The 23,526-nt window shown below is 44.4% G+C and overlaps 1 protein-coding gene across 6 annotated transcripts in view; it reads left to right on the plus strand.

Annotated features, from left to right (window-relative positions):
- The first annotated feature begins 3,545 nt into the window (after positions 1 to 3,545).
- PRDM10 (PR/SET domain 10) overlaps positions 3,546 to 23,526 on the plus strand; it is a 59,189-nt gene continuing 39,208 nt past the window's right edge. For 2 of the 6 annotated variants that reach the window (XM_056543721.1, XM_056543728.1), the window contains exon 1: positions 3,687 to 3,766. The gene's annotated coding sequence lies outside the window, so the exon portion shown is untranslated. The other 4 variants (XM_056543722.1, XM_056543726.1, XM_056543727.1 and 1 more) reach the window with 4 other exon arrangements.

The raw sequence follows: 23,526 nt of genomic DNA on the forward strand, positions 1-23,526 counted from the left end.
AGTGTGCTGTCTATTCTCTTCTTGCTAATAGTTCTGTCTTTCCGTTGTATCTCTGCTACTTACATCTTGTGCATCTAACGAGTCATTGTTATATATACTCCCCGAGCAGGATCTAATTGCACCCTACACAGTATATGCTTCTTGCGTTCTGCTCATTGTTTTGATGCACTTGTACTCCAATGTTAGTATGTATCAGTTTGACTTTATGCCCCTTGTATTTTTGGTCTCTCAAGGCCGATGGGATCGACTGTTGTTGATACGTTCTTATGTACACATGTTACTCCTTTGCTAATAAAATCACTTTTGAATTTGAAAAAAAAAATGGGAAAAAATTTTTTATAGGGGAGAGTTATTTTAATATTTTTTAAAACATTAAGTTTGCTTTTCAATTTTTCATTGTTTCAATAATCTATGAGAGTAGCGCTCTATTGCTACAGCCTGTCTGAGGCAGACTGTATTATTATCGACTCACAGCCTGCACTAAGAAGTAGTACAAGCCTCTGACTTGCCTGAAATCGATAATTGTGTGCAGGAGGGTGGCTGGACAATCGGTCCACTGGGACTCCAGGTATGCACGCCATAACTGTTTAAATGTTGCAGCATTTAAAAGGGGTACTCCGCTGCTCAGCGTTTGGAACAAACTGTTCCGATCGCTGGAGCTCGTGACGTCATAGCCCCGCCCCCTCATATCACAACTCGCCACCTCAATGCAAGTCTGTGGGAGTCACGGCGGTCACGCCCCCTCCCATAGACTTGCATTGAGGTGGCGGGGTGTGATGGCATGAGGGGGCGGGGCTATGGCATCACAATCTCCCGGTGCCGGCTCCAGAAGTTTGTTCCAAAGGCTGAGCAGCGGAGTACCCCTTTAAACAGTTAAATCATGGGCAGGTGTCATATGCAAATAGCAGACTGTACTGCTACCAGCTCCTGGGCACGCGTCATACCCCTCACCCAATCCATGACATAAATGTATGGCATGGGTTAGCAAGAGGTTAATAAAATAGCCAAAAATAAAACAAACAGTCATGTAGGTATGGTATTTCATATTTACCTATTGACTGTGAGATAACATATGGGCGCAGAATTTTTGGCCCCAAAAAGTAGTTTGTTCTCTCAGTGTGTTTGTTTCTATCTTAAAGGCAACACAACCTTGGACCTATCATTAAGGGCCCCTGTGCAGCAGCAAATGTAACATTGCTACCACTGCGAGTATCTTCTGTGTCTTGATGGCTCTGTAGTCACACAGAACCTTAAAATAGTCCACAAAATACAATTGCAGTTAATTTTAGCTCCTCACAGGCACGAGGTGACGGATCTGCTGCTCAGCAATCAGGCGTACATTGTCCTCAGCACTTTCTGCCGAGGACAATGGGATCAACATTGACTTACTTCCAGTGAAAATCACCATCCAGCAAGAGATCTTGGAACGTGTGAGCCAAAGTTACAAGCCCTGGATGTTCAGAGCAGCGTCATCAGCATAAATACGCATTCTATCTGAAAATACCAAAAGTGATTAACCCCTTAGTGACAAAGTGATTTTTAATTTATGCACTTTCTATAGCCAAAACACTTTCAATTTTTCCGCCTACAGACCCACGAGGGCTTGCTTTTGTTTTTTTGCGTCTAGCGTTTCTACTCGTGAAAACTGGTTACTCAGACCTTATACCCTATTTTAACTGGACTCAAATGCACAGTCTGCTGGGTTGTCCAGTCTGTTTGAAATAGCGTATATGGCCTGAACTTAGTCATTATGTGGCTTTGTTCAAGCCATTGAAATAAAGCGAACCTCCTGATCTCCACTACAGTATATGTCAGCATCCTGTTTTCATTGGGGTGCCGACAGATACCTGTGACAGGGTCAATCAAAAGATTTATCAAAACCTGTGTGAAGGAAGAGAGTGGTGCCGTTGCCCATGGCAACCAATCAGATTGCTTCTTTCATTTTTTACACCCGGTCTCGGTGTTTAAAACGGGGTCACGCCGTGACGCTGCATCACACCGGGTCGGTCCCGGCTGCTAATGATAGCCGGGACCCTGGGCTAATAGCACGCGGCACAGATCGTTGTGCCGCACGCTATTAACCCTTCAGACGCGGCGATCAAATTTGATCGCCGTGTCCAAAACGAAAGTAAAAGCTTCCCGGCAGCTCAGTCAGGCTGATCGGGACTATCGCAATAAAATTGCAATGTCCTGATCAGCCAGGACGCGAGCGGAGGCCCCCTTACCTTGCACCGTCGCGTCCGATTGGCGTTTGATTGCTCCAAGCCTGAGATACAGGCTTGAACAATCAACCCCCTATTACGCTGATCCATGCAAAGCTATGGCTTTGCAGGGAGCAGGGTAAAAGATCAGTGTGTGCAGTGTTATAGCCCCTTATGGGAGCTAGAACACTGCAAAAAAAAGTGAAAAAAAGAAAGAAAAAGTTAATAAAGGTCATTTAACTCCTTCCCTAAAAAAGTTTGAAATCACCCCTTTTCCCATAAAAAAAAAATAAAATGTAAATTAAAATAAACATGTGGTATCGCTGCGTGTGTAAATGTCCGAACTATAAAAATATATCATTAATTAAACTGCACGGTAAATGGCGTACGTGCAAAAAAATAGCGTATCTTTGGTCACTTTTTATATCATGAAAAAAGGAATAAAAAGCGATCAAAAAGTCCGATCAAAACAACAATGGTACTGATAAAAACTTCAGAACACGGCGCAAAAAAATGAGCCCTCATACCGCCCCATACACGGAAAAATTTAAAAGTTATAGGGGTCAGAAGATGAGAATTTTAAACATATAAATTTTCCTGCTTTTTGTAGTTATGATTTTTTTCAGAAGTATGACAAAATCAAACCTATATAAGTAGGGTATCATTTAAACCATATGGACCTACAGAATAAAGATAAGGTTTCATTTTTACCGAAAAATGCACTGCATAGAATCGGAAGCCCCCAAAATTTACCAAATTACATTTTTTCTTCAATTTTCTTCAATGAACTTTTTTTCCATTTCACCATGGATTTTTTGATAAAATGACTAATGTCACTGCAAAGTAGAATTGGTGGCGCAAAAAAAGAACCCATTATATGGAATTTTAGGTGCAAAAGTGTTATGATTTTTAGAATGTGATGAGGAAAAAATGAAAATGCAAAAACGGAAAAACGCTGTGTCCTCAAGGGGTTAAAAAATGAAAAAACAAAAAATCTGATAGGTTGCTATGGGCAACTGCACCGCTTTTCCTCTGCACATTATTTGATAAATTTCCCCCAGGAGCGCACTGTGGTCCCTCCTTATCTAAATACACTCTTATTTTCCTATTTCCTGCAGTTCCCCCAGCGCCCTGTAGGGGCGCACCGCCTGTAGCTTCAGTATACGTACTCAAGTATCGCCTAGTCTGATTGGTCGCTGCTCCGTCACTATATTTGCTATGGCCGACTTGATAAATATATAGAAAATAAGTGTAAACCTCCCGGTAACACCGTTATACCGATCAGTACCGACACCTTCCGAGCTCTGTCGCCTCCTCACAGTACATTATAAAGGCTTTATAAAGTGGCGTAATATAGTAAATCCTGATACTTCCTACAGAGGCAGGGACCTATCAGCGGCCGCTATTCAGTAGTTGCTAGGCAGATTATGCTAATGCAGGGAAAGCCACCATCTCTGCAGCTACCATTCTGAGGTAAGGACGGGTTGGGAATTTTCATTTAAATTAAGAAATGTGACGGCGGGAGCGGGGCGGCCCGGGCGCCGGGGGCTCTCACACACCCCAAGGTAGGTTGGGGAAGGGGTACACCCGGCAGGCACCGTGTTGGGCACCTTTCGGGTGATATTGGTTTCCTCCTCGTCCCGCTCTGTGCTGTGGGATGGTGCCGGGGTTGTTGTCGTATTAGTCCCACCCAAAATGGCGACACAGCTTCCTTCCCCTGTACCCCCGGGCTGTGCGCGCCTCGGACGGTGCTCGGCGGTGGCTGTTAGTTGGGGCGGGTGTGTCTGGTCCGAGAGCAGCGCCCGTCGGAGCGGTGTGGTGCAGGCCTCTCGCCCGGGGTCGCCCCGCCGCACAGCGCTTTGTGGTATCGTCCATCCCCCGCCCCCTTAGAGCTAATGGGACGCCGCATCTTACCCGCACCTGCCGGGGGGAGCTGCGGGGAATCGGGGTACTCGGAGGGTACCTCTATGGGGATGTAGTGGGGGAGCTCCGGGGCTGTCCGGTTGGTGACAATCATGACAGCAATTTGGCGGGTCCGCTGCCGATGGAGCGCCAATTGGGTCGGTAGGCGCCCCCAACCCTCCGGGTCCCCCCCACCACCACCAGAGATGGGGCTGACCACTGCCTCTCCGCGCCTGCCCGCCGTGCTCGTTCTGTCAGAGGCAGCTCAGCTGTCACCGGGGCCCTGCTGCCAGCTCCCGGGGCCCCAATATCAACATACAGCGCCTGAAACCTGATGGGCCCCTGTGTGCCAACCTTCGTGCTGTAAAAGGGGCCCTATGTGTTGTCCTGTATATCAAATAAGGGACCCCCATGTGTTGTCCTGTGTACCAGATAAGGGGCCCCCTATGTGTTGTCCTGTATATACCAAATAAGGGGCCCCCTATGTGTTGTCCTGTATATACCAAATAAGGGGCCCCCTATGTGTTGTCCTGTATATACCAAATAAGGGGCCCCTATGTGTTGTCCTGTATATACCAAATAAGGGGCCCCTATGGGTTGTCCTGTATATACCAAATAAGGGGCCCCTATGGGTTGTCCTGTATATACCAAATAAGGGGCCCCTATGTGTTGTCCTGTATATACCAAATAAGGGGCCCCTATGTGTTGTCCTGTATATACCAAATAAGGGGCCCCTATGTGTTGTCCTGTATATACCAAATAAGGGGCCCCTATGTGTTGTCCTGTATATACCAAATAAGGGGCCCCTATGTGTTGTCCTGTATATACCAAATAAGGGGCCCCTATGTGTTGTCCTGTATATACCAAATAAGGGGCCCCTATGTGTTGTCCTGTATATACCAAATAAGGGGCCCCCTATGTGTTGTCCTGTATATACCAAATAAGGGGCCCCCTATGTGTTGTCCTGTATATACCAAATAAGGGGCCCCCTATGTGTCTTCCAGTGATCTGTACAATATGAGGAGCCCTATGTGTCCTCTTCTGCCCTGTATAATATATAAAGGGGCCCCTACGTGTCATGAAACCTTTACAATATATAAAGGGGCCCCTATGTGTCATGTAATCTGTATACAACGTGGCAGCTGACTCTTGTCTGACAGCTGGTTGCTATGGAACTTATGCGGTTGTCCCTAGTAACCAGTCTTGCAAACCCTCTACTCCATCTTGGGCTCTTCTTCACACTGCGGTAATATATTTATATAGCGCCAATGATTTCTGCAGCACTTTACAATTCTGAGGGTACAGACAAATATAGGGGTGCATTCACTCCACGATTTAGCAATATGGTTGCTGGAACAGAGACTGGAGGGAGTCAGATTGTGCCTTTGGTCAGCTCATTTTTTGGACTGTATACGGTTTTGTTGCTAGACTGAAAACCGCAGTATGCCATGTTTTTTTAGTCCGGCAACAAACATGATACGGTTTAAAAATTAGCCAACCGGAGCCACTATCTTACTCCATCCAACTCATTCAAATTAGTGGCATGCGGTGCGGGTCTGGGGGAGAAACTTAAAAACCGTCCGCTGACGTATCCCTGCCAGACCTGCTCCACATTCCATTCAATTTGAATGAGCCGGACAGAGTCAGATGGTGACTCCGGTCGGCTAATTTTTGAACCGTATCAGTTTTACTGCCAACCTAAAAAACTGTCAGGCTATGGTTTTGAGTCTGGCAACAAAACCGCATATTGTCCAAAAATGAGCCAATCGGAGTCACTATCTGACTTTGTCCGGCTCATTCAAATGAATGGAATACAGCAGCGACAGGTTTTTAAATTTCCTCACCTGATTCCGTGACTGTCTTGCTAAATCATGGTGTGAATGTAGCCTAAGACGTTACGTTATTACACACTATGGGGGAGATTTATCAAAACCTGTCCAAAGTTGCTGAGTTGCCCATAGCAACCAATCAGATCGCTTCTTTCATTTTTGAAAAGGCCTCTGAAAAATGAAAGAAGCGATCTGATTGGTTGCTATGGGCAACTCGGCAACTTTTCCTCTGGACAGGTTTTGATAACTCTCCCCTATATATTTAAACAAAGAGTAATGGCCTTAGGCTAAGTTTCCACTTGTTTTTTTTTTTCTGGCAGTTTTTGGAATACAGCCACTGCAGTTTTTGAGCCAGAATCAGAAGTGGATCCATAAGGGAGGAGAAGTATAAGCCCTTCCTTTATATGTCGTATTCCTTTTGATTACATTTCTGGCTTTGGCTCAAAAACTGCAGTGGCAGATATCCAAAAGCTACCAGAAAAAAAACAAGTGGAAACTTAGCCTTACAGAGCTTACATTCTAGGAAGCAGGGTTGAGACAATGCAGTAAGTGCTTAGTATATAATGGTCCAGCCAAGTAAAAGGGGCACTCCGGTGGAAAACTATATATATATATATATATATATATATATATATATATATATATATATATATAAATATAATATTTTTTAAATCAACAGATGCCAAAAGTTAAAACAGATTTGTAAATTACTTATATTAAAAAAAAACTTAATCCTTCCAATACTTATCAGCTGCTGTATGCTCCAGAAGAAGTTGCGTAGTTCTTTTGTCTGACTGCAGTGCTCTCTGCTGACACCTCTGTCCGTGTCAGGAACTGTCCAGAGCAGGAGCAAATCCCCATAGCAAACCTCTCCTGCTCCGGACAGTTCCTGACATGCAGAAGTATAGGAAAAAAAGCTGCGATGGCGCTCCCAAGGAAGTAACCCGAAGTCGTCGGTATTGATGAAGAATAAATAATTTATTTACAGCATAAGAAAATAATAAATAAATAAAGCAAGACTCGTTTCTGGAGTCACAGCTCCCTTTCTCAATTGCAGGTGGTTGCTGTATACAGGAGGTTTCCAAGATAAATTGCTGTGTGTTTGCTCTCTGGGAGAGTTCTGTGATATTTCTTTTTTTTTTTTTCTTTTTCATTATATGAATATATTGATACTGAAACCGTTTTTCAAAGGGCACCATCCATAGGCCTTGTTCACACTACGGATATTCCTCATGGTAATGCAGCAGCCTCCTATTGATTTAATTGGGAATTCCACTCTCTGTTCACACGTTGGAAGTCTCATATAGGAACTTCTGATAAAGCATTAGATTCTGGTGGAACATTTAGCATGTGGAATTCGCCAGAGAAGTGCTATTTGTCACTGGGACAAAGCTTATGTCTATGGTTCTTATAACTGCAACAGCAAAATAGTGAGTGCAGCTCTGGAGTATAATACAGGATAAGTAATGTATGTACATAGTGACCTCACCAGCAGAATAGTGAGTACAGCTCTGAGGTATAATACAGGATATAACTCAGGATCAGTACAGGATAAGTAATGTATGTACACAGTGACCCCACCAGCAGAATAGTGGGTGCAGCTCTGAAGTATAATACAGGATATAATTCAGGATCAGTACAGGATAAGTTATGTATGTACACAGTGTGTGTGTATACATTGTTCTTGCAGAGTTCCTGTCACCAAACTAAACTTTTAATTAGGAATCGAGCGATATATTTTTTTTTAGTGCCGATACCGATAATCGGTGGAGGTTAGGGCCGATAACTTATACCGATATTCCGGTATAAGTTATCGGCTATTTATCCCCCCGCGACACCGCTGCAGATCACTGATTTAAAGCGGGTGCTTTAAATCAATGAACTGCAGTGGCTTTTGTGGTGCCATAGGCTGCCACCACCACCCGCTTCTCTCCCCCTGCCTGTCCGGGGGTCCTGAGTCCTATCACCGCGCCCCGCTCCGCGCCCCCTACCACCATGCCGCGTCGCACCCCCCACCGCACCTCCCTGGCCCCATCCCCGGTTTTATAATTACCTGTTCCCGGGGTCCACTCTACATCTGGCTTCGGTGGCGTCCTCCTGAGCTGTCACTGTGCACACTGACAGTGACGTCACGTTGCGCACGTCACTTCACTCGTCATTGCGCACAGCGTAACGCAGGACGCAGCAGGAGCCAGAAGTAGCGTGGGCCCCGGGAACAGGTAATTATAAAACCGGGGATGAGGGAGGCAATGGGGGTGGGGGGTGCGACGGGGTGGGGGGCGGGGCATTATCGGCAAGGTAATTGCCGATACTGATAGTGCCCAAAATTGTGATTATCGACTGATAATATCGGCCAAACCGATAATCTGTCGATCCCTACTTTTAATATATTAATTTAAAAGACACTTTGCTATTTACTTGCTGTAAAAATTCTCAACCTTTTTATATGGTTTTGTAATGTGATTGAAAAAGCGGCCACTAGGCGGCTCTGTTCTTCCGTGTGCAAGTCAAACAGTTAATTTGGTCTCCTCCCAGCCTGGCAGGAGACCAAACTCAGGAAGTGTGTGCAGGACATGGTGAGGCACAGCTCTCGAAGGCTTCAGTGACTTTGCACCTGCTGGGGAACATCCACTTTCTCCTGCTGGGAATTCGCACAATGTGAGAAAGGGGAAAGGTCTGATACAGAGATTTTTAAAGCTCAGAATGATTTTTTAAGGGTAGGAGAGGTGTTAGAAGTAGTTAGGGAATATAATCTGAGTTAGTTTAGAAAATGTTGTTTGATGACAGGTACTCTTTAACACGGTGGTATATAATGTCTAGGACATTTCTGAGGATGATGTACATACAGTGTGCAGGTAGATGACCCCCACCCCTAGATGCTCCCCTGTGTTCACCTCAGATATTTTTAGTTGCTGTAGTGTGTTGCATTCATTATGTATTATATTGACTGCATTTCTCACAAGTTCTTAGTTTAATGCATCTGTCTGGTTATTACTGTGTAGGTTTATGTGGGATTCAGCTTAATGCGCTCCAGGAGGACGAAAGCAAAGTGTGTGGCGAGCACTCCAAACCACAGGAGCCTGCTCTATTAGTAGTAGTGGTTGTGCTCAATAAATGTCTCCTTGCTGAACACAGCTGTATATCGTCATCGTGCTTAGAAACAATGACGCCTGTAGCGCTGCAGGTCACGTGTACCAGCGCATGCTACATTGACTGATACTTTGTTCCGTGTATAAAATTCATTCAGAAAATCTTCACACCCTTTCACTTTTTTCAAATTTTATGTTGTGGCCATGTGCTTAAAAAAAAAATAGTTTCCCCGATCAATGCATTCAATGAGAATTTAAAAAACGGAAGTTTAGAAAGGCTTTGCAAATGTAATTAATAATGAAACCCTAGAATTTTCCATGGACATTAGTATTTAGACTCTTTGCTATGACACTTGAAATTTTGCTCTGGGGAGATGATTCTACACCTTGATCACAATCACCTATGATAAATTCAGGCACTTAGAAATAATTTGGAAATACAGCCCTGTTTAACCCCTTAAGGACCAGGCCATTTTATACCTTAAGGACCGGAGCGTTTTTTGCAATTCTGACCACTGTCACTTTAAACATTAATAACTCTGGAATGCTTTTAGTTATCATTCTGATTCCGAGATTGTTTTTTCGTGACATATTCTACTTTAACTTAGTGGGAAAATTTTATGGTAACTTGCATCCTTTCTTGGTGAAAAATCCCCAAATTTGATGAAAAAAATGAAAATTTTGCATTTTTCTAACTTTGAAGCTCTCTGCTTGTAAGGAAAATGGATATTCAAAATATATTTTTTTTGGGGTTCACATATACAATATGTCTACTTTATGTTTGCATCATAAAATTTATGAGTTTTTACTTTTGGAAGACACCATAGGGCTTCAAAGTTCAGTAGCAATTTTGAAATTTTTCACAAAATTTTCAAACTCACTATTTTTCAGGGACCAGTTCAGTTTTGAAGTGGATTTGAAGGGTCTTCATATTAGAAATACCCCATAAAAGACCCCATTATAAAAACTACACCCCCTAAAGTATTCAATAAAACATTCAGTAAGTGTATTAACCCTTTAGGTGTTTCACAGGAATAGCAGCAAAGTGAAGGAGAAAATTCAAAATCTTCATTTTTTACACTCGCATGTTCTTGTAGACCCAATTTTTGAATTTTTGTAAGGGGTAAAAAGGAGAAAATTTTTACTTGTATTTGAAACCCAATTTCTCTCGAGTAAGCACATACCTCATATGTCTATGTTAATTGTTCGGCGGGCGCAGTAGAGGGCTCAGAAGGGAAGGAGCGACAAATGGTTTTTGGGGGGCATGCCGCATTTAGGAAGCCCCTATGGTGCCAGGACAGCAAAAAAAAACACATGGCATACCATTTTGGAAACTAGACCCCTCAGGGAACGTAACAAGGGGTAAAGTGAACCTTAATATCCTACAGGTGATTCACGACTTTTGCATATGTAAAAAAAATATATATTTTTTTTACCTAAAATGCTTGGTTTCCCAAAAATTTTACATTTTTAAAAAGGGTAATAGCAGAAAATACCCCCAAAATTTGAAGCCCAATTTCTCCCGATACAGAAAACACCTCGCATGGGGGTGAAAAGTGCTCTGCTGGTGCACTACAGGTCTCAGAAGAGAAGGAGTCACATTTGGCTTTTTGAAAGCAAATTTTGCTCTGGGGGCATGCCGCATTTAGGAAGCCCCTATGGTGCCAGAACAGCAAAAAAAAAACACATGGCATACCATTTTGGAAACTAGACCCCTCGGGGAACGTAACAAGGGGTAATGTGAACCTTAATACCCTACAGGTGTTTCACGACTTTTGCATATGTAAAAAAAAAATATATATATTTTTTTACCTAAAATGCTTGTTTTCCCAAAAATTTTACATTTTTTAAAAGGGTAATAGCAGAAAATACCCCCCAAAATTTGAAGCCCAATTTCTCCCGAGTACGGCGATACCACATATGTGGCCCTAAACTGTTGCCTTGAAATACGACAGCGCTCCAAAGGGAGAGCGCCATACGCATTTGAGGCCTAAATTAGGGATTGCATAGGGGTGGACATAGGGGAATTCTACGCCAGTGATTCCCAAACAGGGTGCCTCCAGCTGTTGTAAAACTCCCAGCATGCCTGGACAGTCAACGGCTATCTGGCAATACTGGGAGTAGTTGTTTTGCAACAGCTGGAGGCTCCGTTTTGGAAACAGTGGCGTACCAGACGTTTTTCATTTTTATCGGGGAGGGGAGGGGGGCTGTGTAGGGGTATGTGTATATGTAGTGTTTTTTACTTTTTATTTTATTTTGTGTTAGTGTAGTGTAGTGTTTTTAGGGTACAGTCGCACGGGCGGGGGTTCACAGTAGTTTCTCGCTGGCAGTTTGAGCTACGGCAGAAAATTTGACGCAGCTCAAACTTGCAGCCGGATACTTACTGTAATCCTCCGCCCATGTGAGTGTACCCTGTACGTTCACATTGGGGGGACATCCAGCTGTTGCAAAACTACAACTCCCAGCATGTACGGTCTATCAGTGCATGCTGGGAGTAGTTGTTTTGCAACCGCTGGAGGCTCCGTTTTGGAAACAGTGGCGTACCAGACGTTTTTTCATTTTTATTGGGGAGGGGAGGGGGGCTGTGTAGGGGTATGTGTATATGTAGTGTTTTTTACTTTTTATTTTATTGTGTGTTAGTGTAGTGTTTTTAGGGTACAGTCACACGGGCGGGGGGTTCACAGTCGTTTCTCGCTGGCAGTTTGAGCTGCGGCAGAAATTTTGCCGCACCTCAAACTTGCAGCTGGATACTTACTGTAATCCTCCGCCCATGTGAGTGTACCCTGTACGTTCACATTGGGGGGGGGGGGACATCCAGCTGTTGCAAAACTACAACTCCCAGCATGTACGGTCTATCAGTGGATGCTGGGAGTTGTAGTTTTGCAACAGCTGGAGACACACAGGTTGTGAAACACCGAGTTTGGTAACAAACTCAGTGTTTTGCAACCAGTGTGCCTTCAGCTGTTGCAAAAGCTACAACCCCCAGCATGTACGGACAGCGGAAGGGCATGCTGGGTGTTGTAGTTATGCAACAGCTGGAGGCATACTACTTTGGCTGGGGATGCTGGGGATTGTAGTTATGCAACAGCTGGAGACACACTGGTTTGCTACTTAACTCAGTGTGCCTTCAGCTGTTGCAAAACTACAACTCTCAGCAGTCACCGACAGCCAACGGGCATGCTGGGAGTTGTAGTTATGCAACCACCAGATGCACCACTACAACTCCCAGCATGCACTTTAGCTGATTGTGCAAGCTGGGAGTTGTAGTTACACAACAGCTGAAGGTACACTTTTCCATAGAAAGAATGTGCCTCCAGCTGTTGCAAAACTACAAGTCCCAGCATGCCCATAAGGGCATGCTGGGAGTTGTGGTGGTCTGCCTCCTGCTGTTGCATAACTACAGCTCCCAGCATGCCCTTTTGCATGCTGGGAGCTGTTGCTAAGCAACAGCAGGAGGCTGTCACTCACCTCCAACGATCCTCGCTGCACCAGGTCAGTCCCTCGTCGTCTCCGCCGCCGCCGCTGCTCCTGGGGCCCCGATCCCAACAGGGGCGCCGGGGATCGGGGTCCCCAGCACCCGGGGTGCACGTCCCGCACCCGCTCACGTCCTCCGGAAGAGGGGCGGAGCGGGTTGCGGGAGTGACACCCGCAGCAGGCGCCGATTGGTCGGCCGGTAATCCGGCCGACGAATCAGGGCGATCGTGAGGTGGCACCAGTGCCACCTCACCCCTGCTGCCTCTGGCTGTTCGGGGCCGTCTCTGACGGCCCCGATCAGCCAATAATACTGGGTCACTGGAGACCCGATTGACCCGGAATCCGCCGCAGATCGCTGGACTGAATTGTCCAGCGATCTGCGGCCATCGCCGACATGGGGGGTCATAATGACCCCCCTGGGCGATATGCCCCGATGCCTGCTGAACGATTTCAGCAGGCATCGGGGACCGGCTCCGCTCCAGATGGTTGCGGGGGGCCGGTAAAACACATGACGTTCTCATACGTCATGTGTCCTTAAGGACTCAGAAATGGAGACGTATGAGAACGTCATGTGTCCTTAAGGGGTTAAATGTCTCACAGCTGACAATGCATATCAGAGCAAAAATCAAGCCATGAAGAAGGAAAGGACTGCCTGTAGGGCTCAGAGACCGGATTGTGTGGAGGCACAGATCTGGAGAAAGGCACCGTGATTCTTCAACAGAACCCCTAACTGTTCATGCTTTAAAGGGGTACTCTGGTGGGAAAAAAAGTTTTCAAATCAACTGGTGCCTGAAAGTTATACAGATTTGTAAATTACTTCTGTATAAAAATCTTAACCCTTCCAGTACTTATCAGCTGCTGTATACTTTAGAGGAAGGTGTGTAGTTTTTTCCAGTCTGACCATAGTGCTTTCTGCAGCCACCTCTGTCTGTATCAGGTGATCACCTGCCTAATACCTTCCCTACAGTGAAGCATGGTGGGGGCAGCATCATGCTGTGGGGACAGGGAAAGTGAGGGAAAGCTGAATGAAGCAAGTACAATGATGTTCTTAATCAAAATCTCATCCAGAGTGCTCTGGACTTCAGACTGGGCCGAAGGTTTACCTTCAACAAGACAATGACCTTAAAAGGGTACTCCCGTGGAAAACTTTTTTGTTTAAATCAACTGGTGCCAGAAAGTTAAACAGATATGTAAATTACTTCTATTAAAAAATCTTAAACCTTCCAGTATTTTTTAGGGGCTGTATACTACAGAGGAAATGCTTATCTTTTTGGATTTCTCTGATGTCGCGACCACAGTGCTCTCTGCTGACCTCTGCTGTCCATTTTAGGAACTGTCCAGAGCAGCATATGTTTGCTATGGGGATTTTCTTCTGCTCTGGACAGTTCCTAAAATGGACAGCAGAGGTCAGCAGAGAGCGCTGTGGTCGTGACATCAGAGAAATCCAAAAATAGATAGCATTTCCACTGTAGTATATAGCCCCTAAAAAAGTACTGGAAGGATTAAGATTTTTTAATAGAAGTGATTTACAAAACTTTCTGGGACCAGTTGATTAAAAAAAATGTTTTCCATGGGAGTACTCCTTTTAAGCACACAACCAAGTCAACACAGGGACAGCTTAGGGACAACTCTGTGCATGTCCCTAAGCCCAGCTAGAATTCTGACATTTCGGGAGAGATCTGAAAATGGCTTCCACTGATGATCCCCATCCAACCTGACAGAGCTCGAGAGGATCTACAGAGAAGAATGGCAGGAAATGTCCAAAAGATTTCTATCATTCTGTTCTCATGTTGTCATTATTGGGTATTGAGTGCAGATTGATAGGGGAAACTTTACTACCTACCCCAGCTTGATCCTGTGGAGGTGTTCCGGACCTGGATAATCGTTTTGTTTACAGTTCGCCTAGTCATTTGCTATTAGAGTCTCAACTTCAGAGTTGTTCCCGTTGGAAGGATATGAGCCTTGTCCATGGCCATGTCCTGACATCTGCTGTATTCGGGCAAAGCTTCGGAGAATATTGTTGTGCGGTGCTGAACTCTACATGTGGTTGTTAAAAGGGTATTCCAGGATTTTTTTTTATTTGACTATGCGATAGGGGCTGTAAAGTTAGTGTAGTTCATAATATAGTGTCTGTACCTGTGTGTGACTTTTTTTCACAATTCTTATGTGATTTTCACCCCAATATTTATTTTTAACAGCATACAAAATGACTGCTGTCTCGGATTTTTTCCAGCTGGCAATGCGGTCGAGACCTGACCCACTAGTCAGCTGATGACAGGGAGCCTGTCTGCTTCAATGGGTGGAGAGAGCAATCTGCAAGTAATGCAACAGCTGGAGGCACCCTGATTGAAAACCACAGGTCTGCAGCTCATTTATGTTTCAATGGGTGGGGTGGCTGATTTGGGGGAGGGAGGAAAATGGAATCATGGGATTTGTAGGCAAACAAGAAAAATGAAAACAGGAAATACAATTCACAAAAAGCTAGCCACAGTGTTATGGTAATCTCACAGCATAGCCATTTAGCCCCATGACAAGTGCAGATCCTTCCTAAGCATGTCCATTACTGCCTGCCAGGTACGTACTAAAATGACTTTATGCTGGATAACCCCTTTAATATATAATGTTAACGTGACATGGTTTCTTTAGAACAACGGGTTAAAACGGCTATTAGAAAAATCCCATAGACTATAATGGGATTTTCGAACGTATGTTAGGGATTTTCTAATGGTCATTTAACCCCCGCGATTTTATAACGGGCGTTATATAATGGGTACTTTTCATAGTGTGAAAGCACCCTTACTTCTATTAAAAAATCTTAATCCTTCCAGTACTTATCAGCTGCTGTATACTATAGAGGAAGTTGAGTTGTTCTCTTCTGTCTGACCACAGTGCTCTCTGCTGACCCCTCTGTCCATGTCAGGAACTGTCCAGAGCAGGAGAGGTTTGCTATGGGGATTTGCTCCTGCTCTGGACAGTTCCTGACAGAAGAGAACAACTCAACTTCCCCTGGAGCATACAGCAGCTGATAAATAATGGAAGGAGCAAGATTTTTAGTAGAATAGTAGAAGTAATTTACAAATTTGTTAAACTTTCTGAAGCCAGTTGATATGAAAAATAAAATCACCACCAAAAATACAGAAAAAATTATGCACAAATAAATAACTAAACAAGAAATGGAAGAAAGTTAACAAAATATTTATTAAAGTATATCATTGATTAAAAAACGATAGCACAAATACATAATAAAAACAAGGCACCGAAAAACACTACAGATGGGTAGGTGAGGACTGGAACTAAGTGTAGAGAGGTAATAAATATAAATACGAGGTCAAAGGGCAATAAGAGTATATGTCAGAGGTGGAGACGCACCAAATGGCTGCTGAACGCAAGCACGAGGGCAAGGAGAAAATGAACAAAGGGATCAAACCCAAGGACCAGAGGGAACAAGTATGCCAGACCTTACCTACCAACCCCAACGATCGTTTCACCACTAAATGGCTTCCACACCCCCTGAGGAAGCCATTTAGTGGTGAAACGATCGTTGGGGTTGGTAGGTGAGGTCTGGCATACTTGTTCCCTCTGGTCCTTGGGTTTGATCCCTTTGTTCATTTTCTCCTTGCCCTCGTGCTTGCATTCAGCAGCCATTTGGTGCGTCTCCACCTCTGACATATACTCTTATTGCCCTTTGACCTCGTATTTATATTTATTACCTCTCTACACTTAGTTCCAGTCCTCACCTACCCATCTGTAGTGTTTTTCGGTGCCTTGTTTTTATTATGTATTTGTGCTATCGTTTTTTAATCAATGAAATACTTTAATAAATATTTTGTTAACTTTCTTCCATTTCTTGTTTAGTTATTTATTTGTGCATAATTTTTTCTGTATTTTTGGTGGTGCTTCTATCTTGCACATTACTTACCTCTTTTGAGGTATAGTCTCTTATGTAGGTGTTTATGAAAAATAAAATGTTTTCCACTGGAGTACCCCTTTAACCCTTTATTTTTTTTTTTTTTAAATCAACTGGTGCCTGAAAGTTAAACAGATTTGTAAATTACTTCTATAAAAAAAAAAAAAAAAAAAAATACACAATCCTTACAGTACTTATCAGCTGCTGTATGATCCACAGGAAGTTCTCTTTTTTTTTTTTTTTCCTTTCTGCCTGACCACAGTGCTCTATGCTGACACCTCTGTCCAAATCCCCATAGAAAACCTATCTTGCTCCGGACAGTCCCTAAAATGGACAGAGGTGTCAGCAGAGAGCACTGTGGTCAGGCAGAAAGGAAATTCAAAGAGAAAAGAACTTCCTGTGGATGATAACAGCAGCTGATAAGTACTGGAAGGATAACATTTTTTTAACCTATTTAACTTTCTGGCACCAGTTGATTTAAAAAAAATTAAAATAAAATGTTTTCCAGTGGAGTACCTCTTTAACCCCTTAAGGACCGGGGTTTTTTCCGTTTTTGCACTTTCGTTTTTTGCTCCTTGCCTTTAAAAAATCATAACTCTTTCAATTTTGCACCTAAAAATCCATATGATTGCTTATTTTTTGCGCCACCAATTCTACTTTGTAATGACGTCAGTCATTTTGCCCAAAAATCTACGGTGAAACGGAAAAAAAAATCATTGTGCGACAAAATTGAAAAAAAAATGCTGTTTTTTAACTTTTGGGGCTTCCATTTCTACGTAGTACATTTTTCGGCAAAAATTACACCTTATCATTATTTTGTAGGTCCATACAATTAAAATGATCCCCTACTTATATAGGTTTGATTTTGTCATACTTCTGGAAAAAATCATAACTACATGCAGGAAAATTAATACGTTTAAAATTGTCATCTTCTGACCCCTATAACTTTATTTTTCCGTGTATGGGGCGGTATGAGGGCTTATTTTTTGCGCCGTGATCTGAAGTTTTTAACGGTACCATTTTTGCATTGATAGGCCCATTGGCCGTGCGGTTTAATTAACGATATATTTTTACAATTCGGACACTTCCACATGCGGCGATACCATATATGTTTATTTTTATTTACACAGTTTTTTTTTTTTTTTATGGGAAAAGGGGGGTGATTCAAACCTTTAATAGGGGAGGGGTTAAATGATCTTTATTCACTTTTTTTTTGCAGTGTTATAGCTCCTATAGGGACCGATAACACTGCACACACTGATCTATTACATTGACCACTGGTTTCTCATAGGAAACCAGTGATCTATGATTCTGCCGCTTGACTGCTCATGTCTGGATCTCAGGCACTGAGCAGTCATTCGACGATCGGACAGCGAGGAGGCAGGTAGGGACCCTCCCGCTGTCCTGTAAGCTGTTCGGGATGCCGCAATTTCGCCGCAGCTATCCCCAACAGCCCACTGAGCTAACCGGCAGTTTTCACATTCACTTTTAGCCGCGTGGCTCAGCTGTTAGCGGCCGGGTCCCGGCATCACTATGACGCCGGGCCCGCCATGATATGATGCGGGGTCACCGTGGGACCCTGCGTTATATATCGGGAGCGGGACCAAGGACGTACTCATACGTCCTTGCGTACTTAGGCGGTTAACTACCAGCCCATTTTTATTTTTGCAGTTTCGTTTTTTTATCCTCCTCGCCTTCTAAAATCCATAACTCTTTTTTTATATTTCCATCTACAGACCCATATAAGGGCTTGTTTTTTGCATGACCAATTGTACTTTTTAGTGACAATAGTGTATGGCGAACCCCAAAAATTATTTTTTAGGGAGGAAATTTAAATGAAAACCACAACGTAGCAATTTTTGGAGGGTTTCTTTTTCACACTGTACACTTTACGGTAAAAATGTTTTCTTTATTCTCTGGGTCAATATGATTAAAATGATACCCATTATTACATACTTTTCCATTATTGTACCGCTTAAAAAAAACCTCAAGCTATTTGTACAAAATCAGTATGTAATCGCCCTATTTTGACCACCCATAACTTTTTCATTTTTCTGTATATGGGGAATTATGAGTGCTCATTTTTTTTGCACCGTGATCTGTACTTTTTATAAATACTACATTTGCATATATGAAACTTTTCAATCACCTTTTATGATTTTTTTTTTTTGTAATTTATTTTGGGAATAAAATGTGACAAGAAGCAATTTTGGACTTTTTTTATTCTTTACATTTACGTAGGGATCGACCGATTATTGGTATGGCCGATATTATCGGCCGATAATCACGATTTTGGGCATTATTGGTATCGGCAATTACCTTGCCGATAATGCCCCGCCCCCACCGCTCCGACCCGCCGCACCGCGTCGCACCCCCCACTGTAGTGCTGGGCGGTATACCGGTATGGATTTTTGCCCATACCGCTATACCGGTCGGGCCCCTCCCCCACCCTCCGAGTTAATAAAAAAAAAATTAAACTTACCCGTAATGGGGGTGGTCCGGGCCATCCATCCTTCCTGTAGTGTCCGGTGGCATTCCGGGTGGAGGGTGAACCAGTCCGGGCTGTCCTTCTCCGGGGGTCATCTTCTCCACTCCGGGCAGGCTCCGGCCTAGTACGCTGCATAGACGCCGCTACGCCGTGACGTCAGGTGCGTCGCTGCGCACGGGCGTCACTGCGCAGTGGCGTCTATGCTGCGTTACTAGGCCGGAGCCTGCCCGGAGTGGAGAAGAAGACTCCCGGAGAAGGACAGCCCGGACCGGTTCACCCTCCACCCGGAATGCCGCCGGACACTACAGGAAGGAAGGATGGATGGCCCGGACCACCCTGACAGGTAGGGGGAGAGAAGTGGGGGGTGGCGGCGGCGGCCTATGGCACCGCAAAAGCCACTGCAGTGCATTGATTTAAAGCGCCTGCTTTAAATCAATGATCTGCAGCCGTGTCGCGGGGGGATAAATAGCCGATAACTTATACTGGAATATCGGTATAAGTTATCGGCTATCGGCCCCAACCTCCACCGATTATCGATATCTGCCCTAAAAAAACGATATCGGTCGATCCCTACATTTACGCCATTCACCGTACGGGATCATTAACATAATATTTTGATAGTTTGGACATTTATGCATGCGGGGATACCAAATATTTACGCTTTTTGGGGCTAAAATGGGAAAAAGGGACAATCCATTTTTATTGGAGGAAGGGATTTTCACAAATTTTTTATTTTTTACACTTTTATGTCTCCATAGGGGACTATCTATAGCAATCACTTGATTGCTAATACTGTTCAGGGCTATGCATAGGGCGGTGTTTCCCAACCAGTGTGCCTCCAGCTGTTGTAAAACTACAACTCCCAGCATGCCTGGACAGCCGTTTACTGTCCAGGCATGCTGGGAGTTGTAGTTTTGCAACAGCTGGAGGCACATTTATTGGGAAACACTGGCATAGGGCATAGCACTGATCAGTATTATCGGTGATCATCTTCTTTAGTCTGCTCAATCTCAGGCCAGAGCAGAAGACCCCGGGAGACGGCCGGAGGCAGGTGAAGGGACCTCCAGCCGCCATTTTAGACAATCGCGGCGCCGCAGGCGATTTGATCATCTGTTTAAATGTGCGCATTGCTGCAGATGCCGTGATCTGTATTGATCACTGCATCTGAGCGGTTAATGGCGTTACCGGCAGATCCTCGGCAGCTGATAGCAGCCGGGACCTACAGTGCATGACGCGAGCACCTCTCCGATGCTCGCGGTCATGTACAGGACATAAATGTACCTCCTGGTGCACGAAGTACCTCCCACTAGGACATACATTTACGTCCGTGGTCTTTAAGGGGTTAAAGCCTATGTACATCTTACAAAATTTAAGTGGGCATTCAAAATAGGTATACAAATTCAAAAACTTTTTGTGTTGTACATCTTGGCAAAACATAAACCTTTCTAATATACATGATAACAAATTTGTATTTCTTTTTTATAGAAATCATGGCTTTGTCCAAGATGAAGCACAGGCAGGGACAAAGTCCAGTAAGTGAGGGTGGACTAGCACTGTCTGAAAGGACAGAGCACAGAGGAGTGCTATCAGACAGGAGGCGAGAGCACAGAGGAGTGCTATCAGACAGGAGGCGAGAGCACAGAGGAGTGCTATCAGACAGGAGGCGAGAGCACAGAGGAGTGCTATCAGACAGGAGGCGAGAGCACAGAGGAGTGCTATCAGACAGGAGGCGAGAGCACAGAGGAGTGCTATCAAACAGGAGGCGAGAGCACAGAGGAGTGCTATCAGACAGGAGGCGAGAGCACAGAGGAGTGCTATCAGACAGGAGGCGAGAGCACAGAGGAGTGCTATCAGACAGGAGGCGAGAGCACAGAGGAGTGCTATCAGACAGGAGGCGAGAGCACAGAGGAGTGCTATCAAACAGGAGGCGAGAGCACAGAGGAGTACTATCAGACAGGAGGCGAGAGCACAGAGGAGTACTATCAGACAGGAGGCGAGAGCACAGAGGAGTGCTATCAGACAGGAGAGAGCACAGAGGAGTCCTATCAGACAGGAGGCGAGAGCACAGAGGAGTACTATCAGACAGGAGGCGAGAGCACAGAGGAGTACTATCAGATAGGAGGAGAGAGCACAGAGGAGACCTATCAGACAAGAGAAAGAACACAGAGGAGTCCTATCAGACAGGAGAGAGAACACAGAGGTGTCCTATCAGTCAGGAGAGAGCACAGAGGAGTCCTATCAGACAGGAGGAGAGAGCACAGAGGAGTGCTATCAGATAGGAAAGAACACAGAGGAGTGCTATCAGATAGGAGAGAACACAGAGGAGTGCGATCAGACAGGAGATAGCACAGAGGAGTACGATCAGACAGGAGATAGCACAGAGGAGTACGATCAGACAGGAGATAGCACAGAGGAGTACGATCAGACAGGAGAGAGCACAGAGGAGTACTATCAGACAGGAGAGAGCACAGAGGAGTACTATCAGACAGGAGAGAGCTCAGAGGAGTACGATCAGACAGGAGATAGCACAGAGGAGTACGATCAGACAGGAGAGAGCACAGAGGAGTACTATCAGACAGGAGAGAGCACAGAGGAGTACTATCAGACAGGAGAGAGCACAGAGGAGTACTATCAGACAGGAGAGAGCTCAGAGGAGTACGATCAGACAGGAGAGAGCTCAGAGGAGTACGATCAGACAGGAGATAGCACAGAGGAGTACGATCAGACAGGAGATGGCACAGAGGAGTACGATCAGACAGGAGAGAGCACAGAGGAGTACGATCAGACAGGAGAGAACACAGAGGAGTGCTATCAGACAGGAGATGGCACAGAGGAGTACGATCAGACAGGAGAGAGCACGGAGGAGTACTATCAGACAGGAGATAGCACAGAGGAGTACGATCAGACAGGAGAGAGCACAGAGGAGTGCTATCAGACAGGAGAGAACAGAGAGGAGTGCTATCAGACATGTTACGTGAGGGTCTCAGAGCAACCTTTGTCTGTCTTTCTAGTTCTGCGTCTTTCTACCTCTCAGCCATTTTCTCCAGGTTACAATGGGAGCTGGTAAGGAAATAAATGTCTATCTTTCCCGGCAGGATTTATGGGAAGGCGAATAAGCGTGGCAGATGGAGAAAAATGAGTCAGGCAGAGGATCTAGTGAAGATAAACCGGGGCGGGCCTGGCCATGAATCACCCCAGAGTCACCTGTTTTCTAATAGATCAAGGAAGGCTTCATGGTTCAGGGGGCTGCAGAGCTGCGTTCAGGTGGATGATCCCTTCAGTATATTGTATATTTTATGGACATAGACTATGCAGTGTTCCACCACCTGTGGGTCTCCAGCTGTTGCAACAGTACAACCCCTATCATACCCTGCAGCTACAGTGCATGTTATTATCCAACTTGTGGCTCTCAAGCTGTTGCAAAACTACAACTCTTATCATGTTCTGGCAGCCTTTGGTGCCAGGCCTGATCCGAGAATTATGGACACCTGGGTGCAGAAATAATTTTTATGCGCCCCTGGTGAGTGTGTCTTATTGACGCCTCCCCTTTTTCAAATGTTGTTATTTTTGCAATACAATACAATACAATAATAAACAGCATAACAAAGATGATGAAACAATTGTATCCAAGAACTGGGGGGAACTTCTCACCATTTCTCTGAACCGGTTGGAGGCTGTGGAGGCCCCTTCTACTTCAGTGCCTTATGTGGTAGGGGTCCCTTGGGCCCCCTGAACTATAGGGTTCGATCGCAATTGCGACCTTTGTGACCCCTATAGCTATGCCGCTGTATGGGCTCTATGAATCTGTTTAACCCCTTAAGGACGTAGGGTTTTTCAGTTTTTGCATTTTCGTTTTTTCCTCCTTACATTTTAAAAATCATAATTCTTTCAATTTTCCACCTAAAAATCCAAATTATGGCTTATTTTTTGCGTCATCAATTCTACTTTGCAGTGACATCAGTCATTTTACCCAAAAATCCATGGCGGAACGGAAAAAAAAATAATTGTGCGACAAAATCGAAGAAAAAACGCCATTTTGTAAATTTTGGGGGCTTCCGTTTCTACGCAGTGCATATTTCGGTAAAAATGACACCTTATCATTATTCTGTAGGTCCATACGGTTAAAATGATACCCTACTTATATAGGTTTCATTTTGTCATACTTCTGGAAAAAATCATAACTACATGCAGGAATCTAAGTTTTTATCGGTACCATTTTTGTTTTGATCAGACTTTTTGATCACTTTTTATTAATTTTTTAATGGTATAAAAAGTGACCAAAATACGCTTTTTTTGGACATTGGATTTTTTTTTTTTTACGTGTACGCCATTGACCGTGCGGTTTAATTAACAATATATTTTTATAGTTTGGACATTTATGCACGCGGCAATACCACATATGTTTATTTTTATTTACACTGTTTTATTTTTATTTTTTATGGGAAAAGGGAGATGATTCAAACTTTTATTTGGGAAGGGGGTTAAATGACCTTTATTAACACTTTTTTTTCCACTGAGCAGCCGGGATACTTTCGCTTTCACTTCAGACGCGGCGGTCAGCTTTGATCGCTGCGTCTGAAGGGTTAATACAGGGCATCACCGCGATCGGTGATGTCCTGTATTAGCCGTGGGTCCC

The sequence above is a fragment of the Hyla sarda genome, chromosome 10 (genome assembly GCF_029499605.1).
Source record: "Hyla sarda isolate aHylSar1 chromosome 10, aHylSar1.hap1, whole genome shotgun sequence".
In the NCBI taxonomy this organism is placed as follows: Eukaryota; Metazoa; Chordata; class Amphibia; order Anura; family Hylidae; genus Hyla; species Hyla sarda.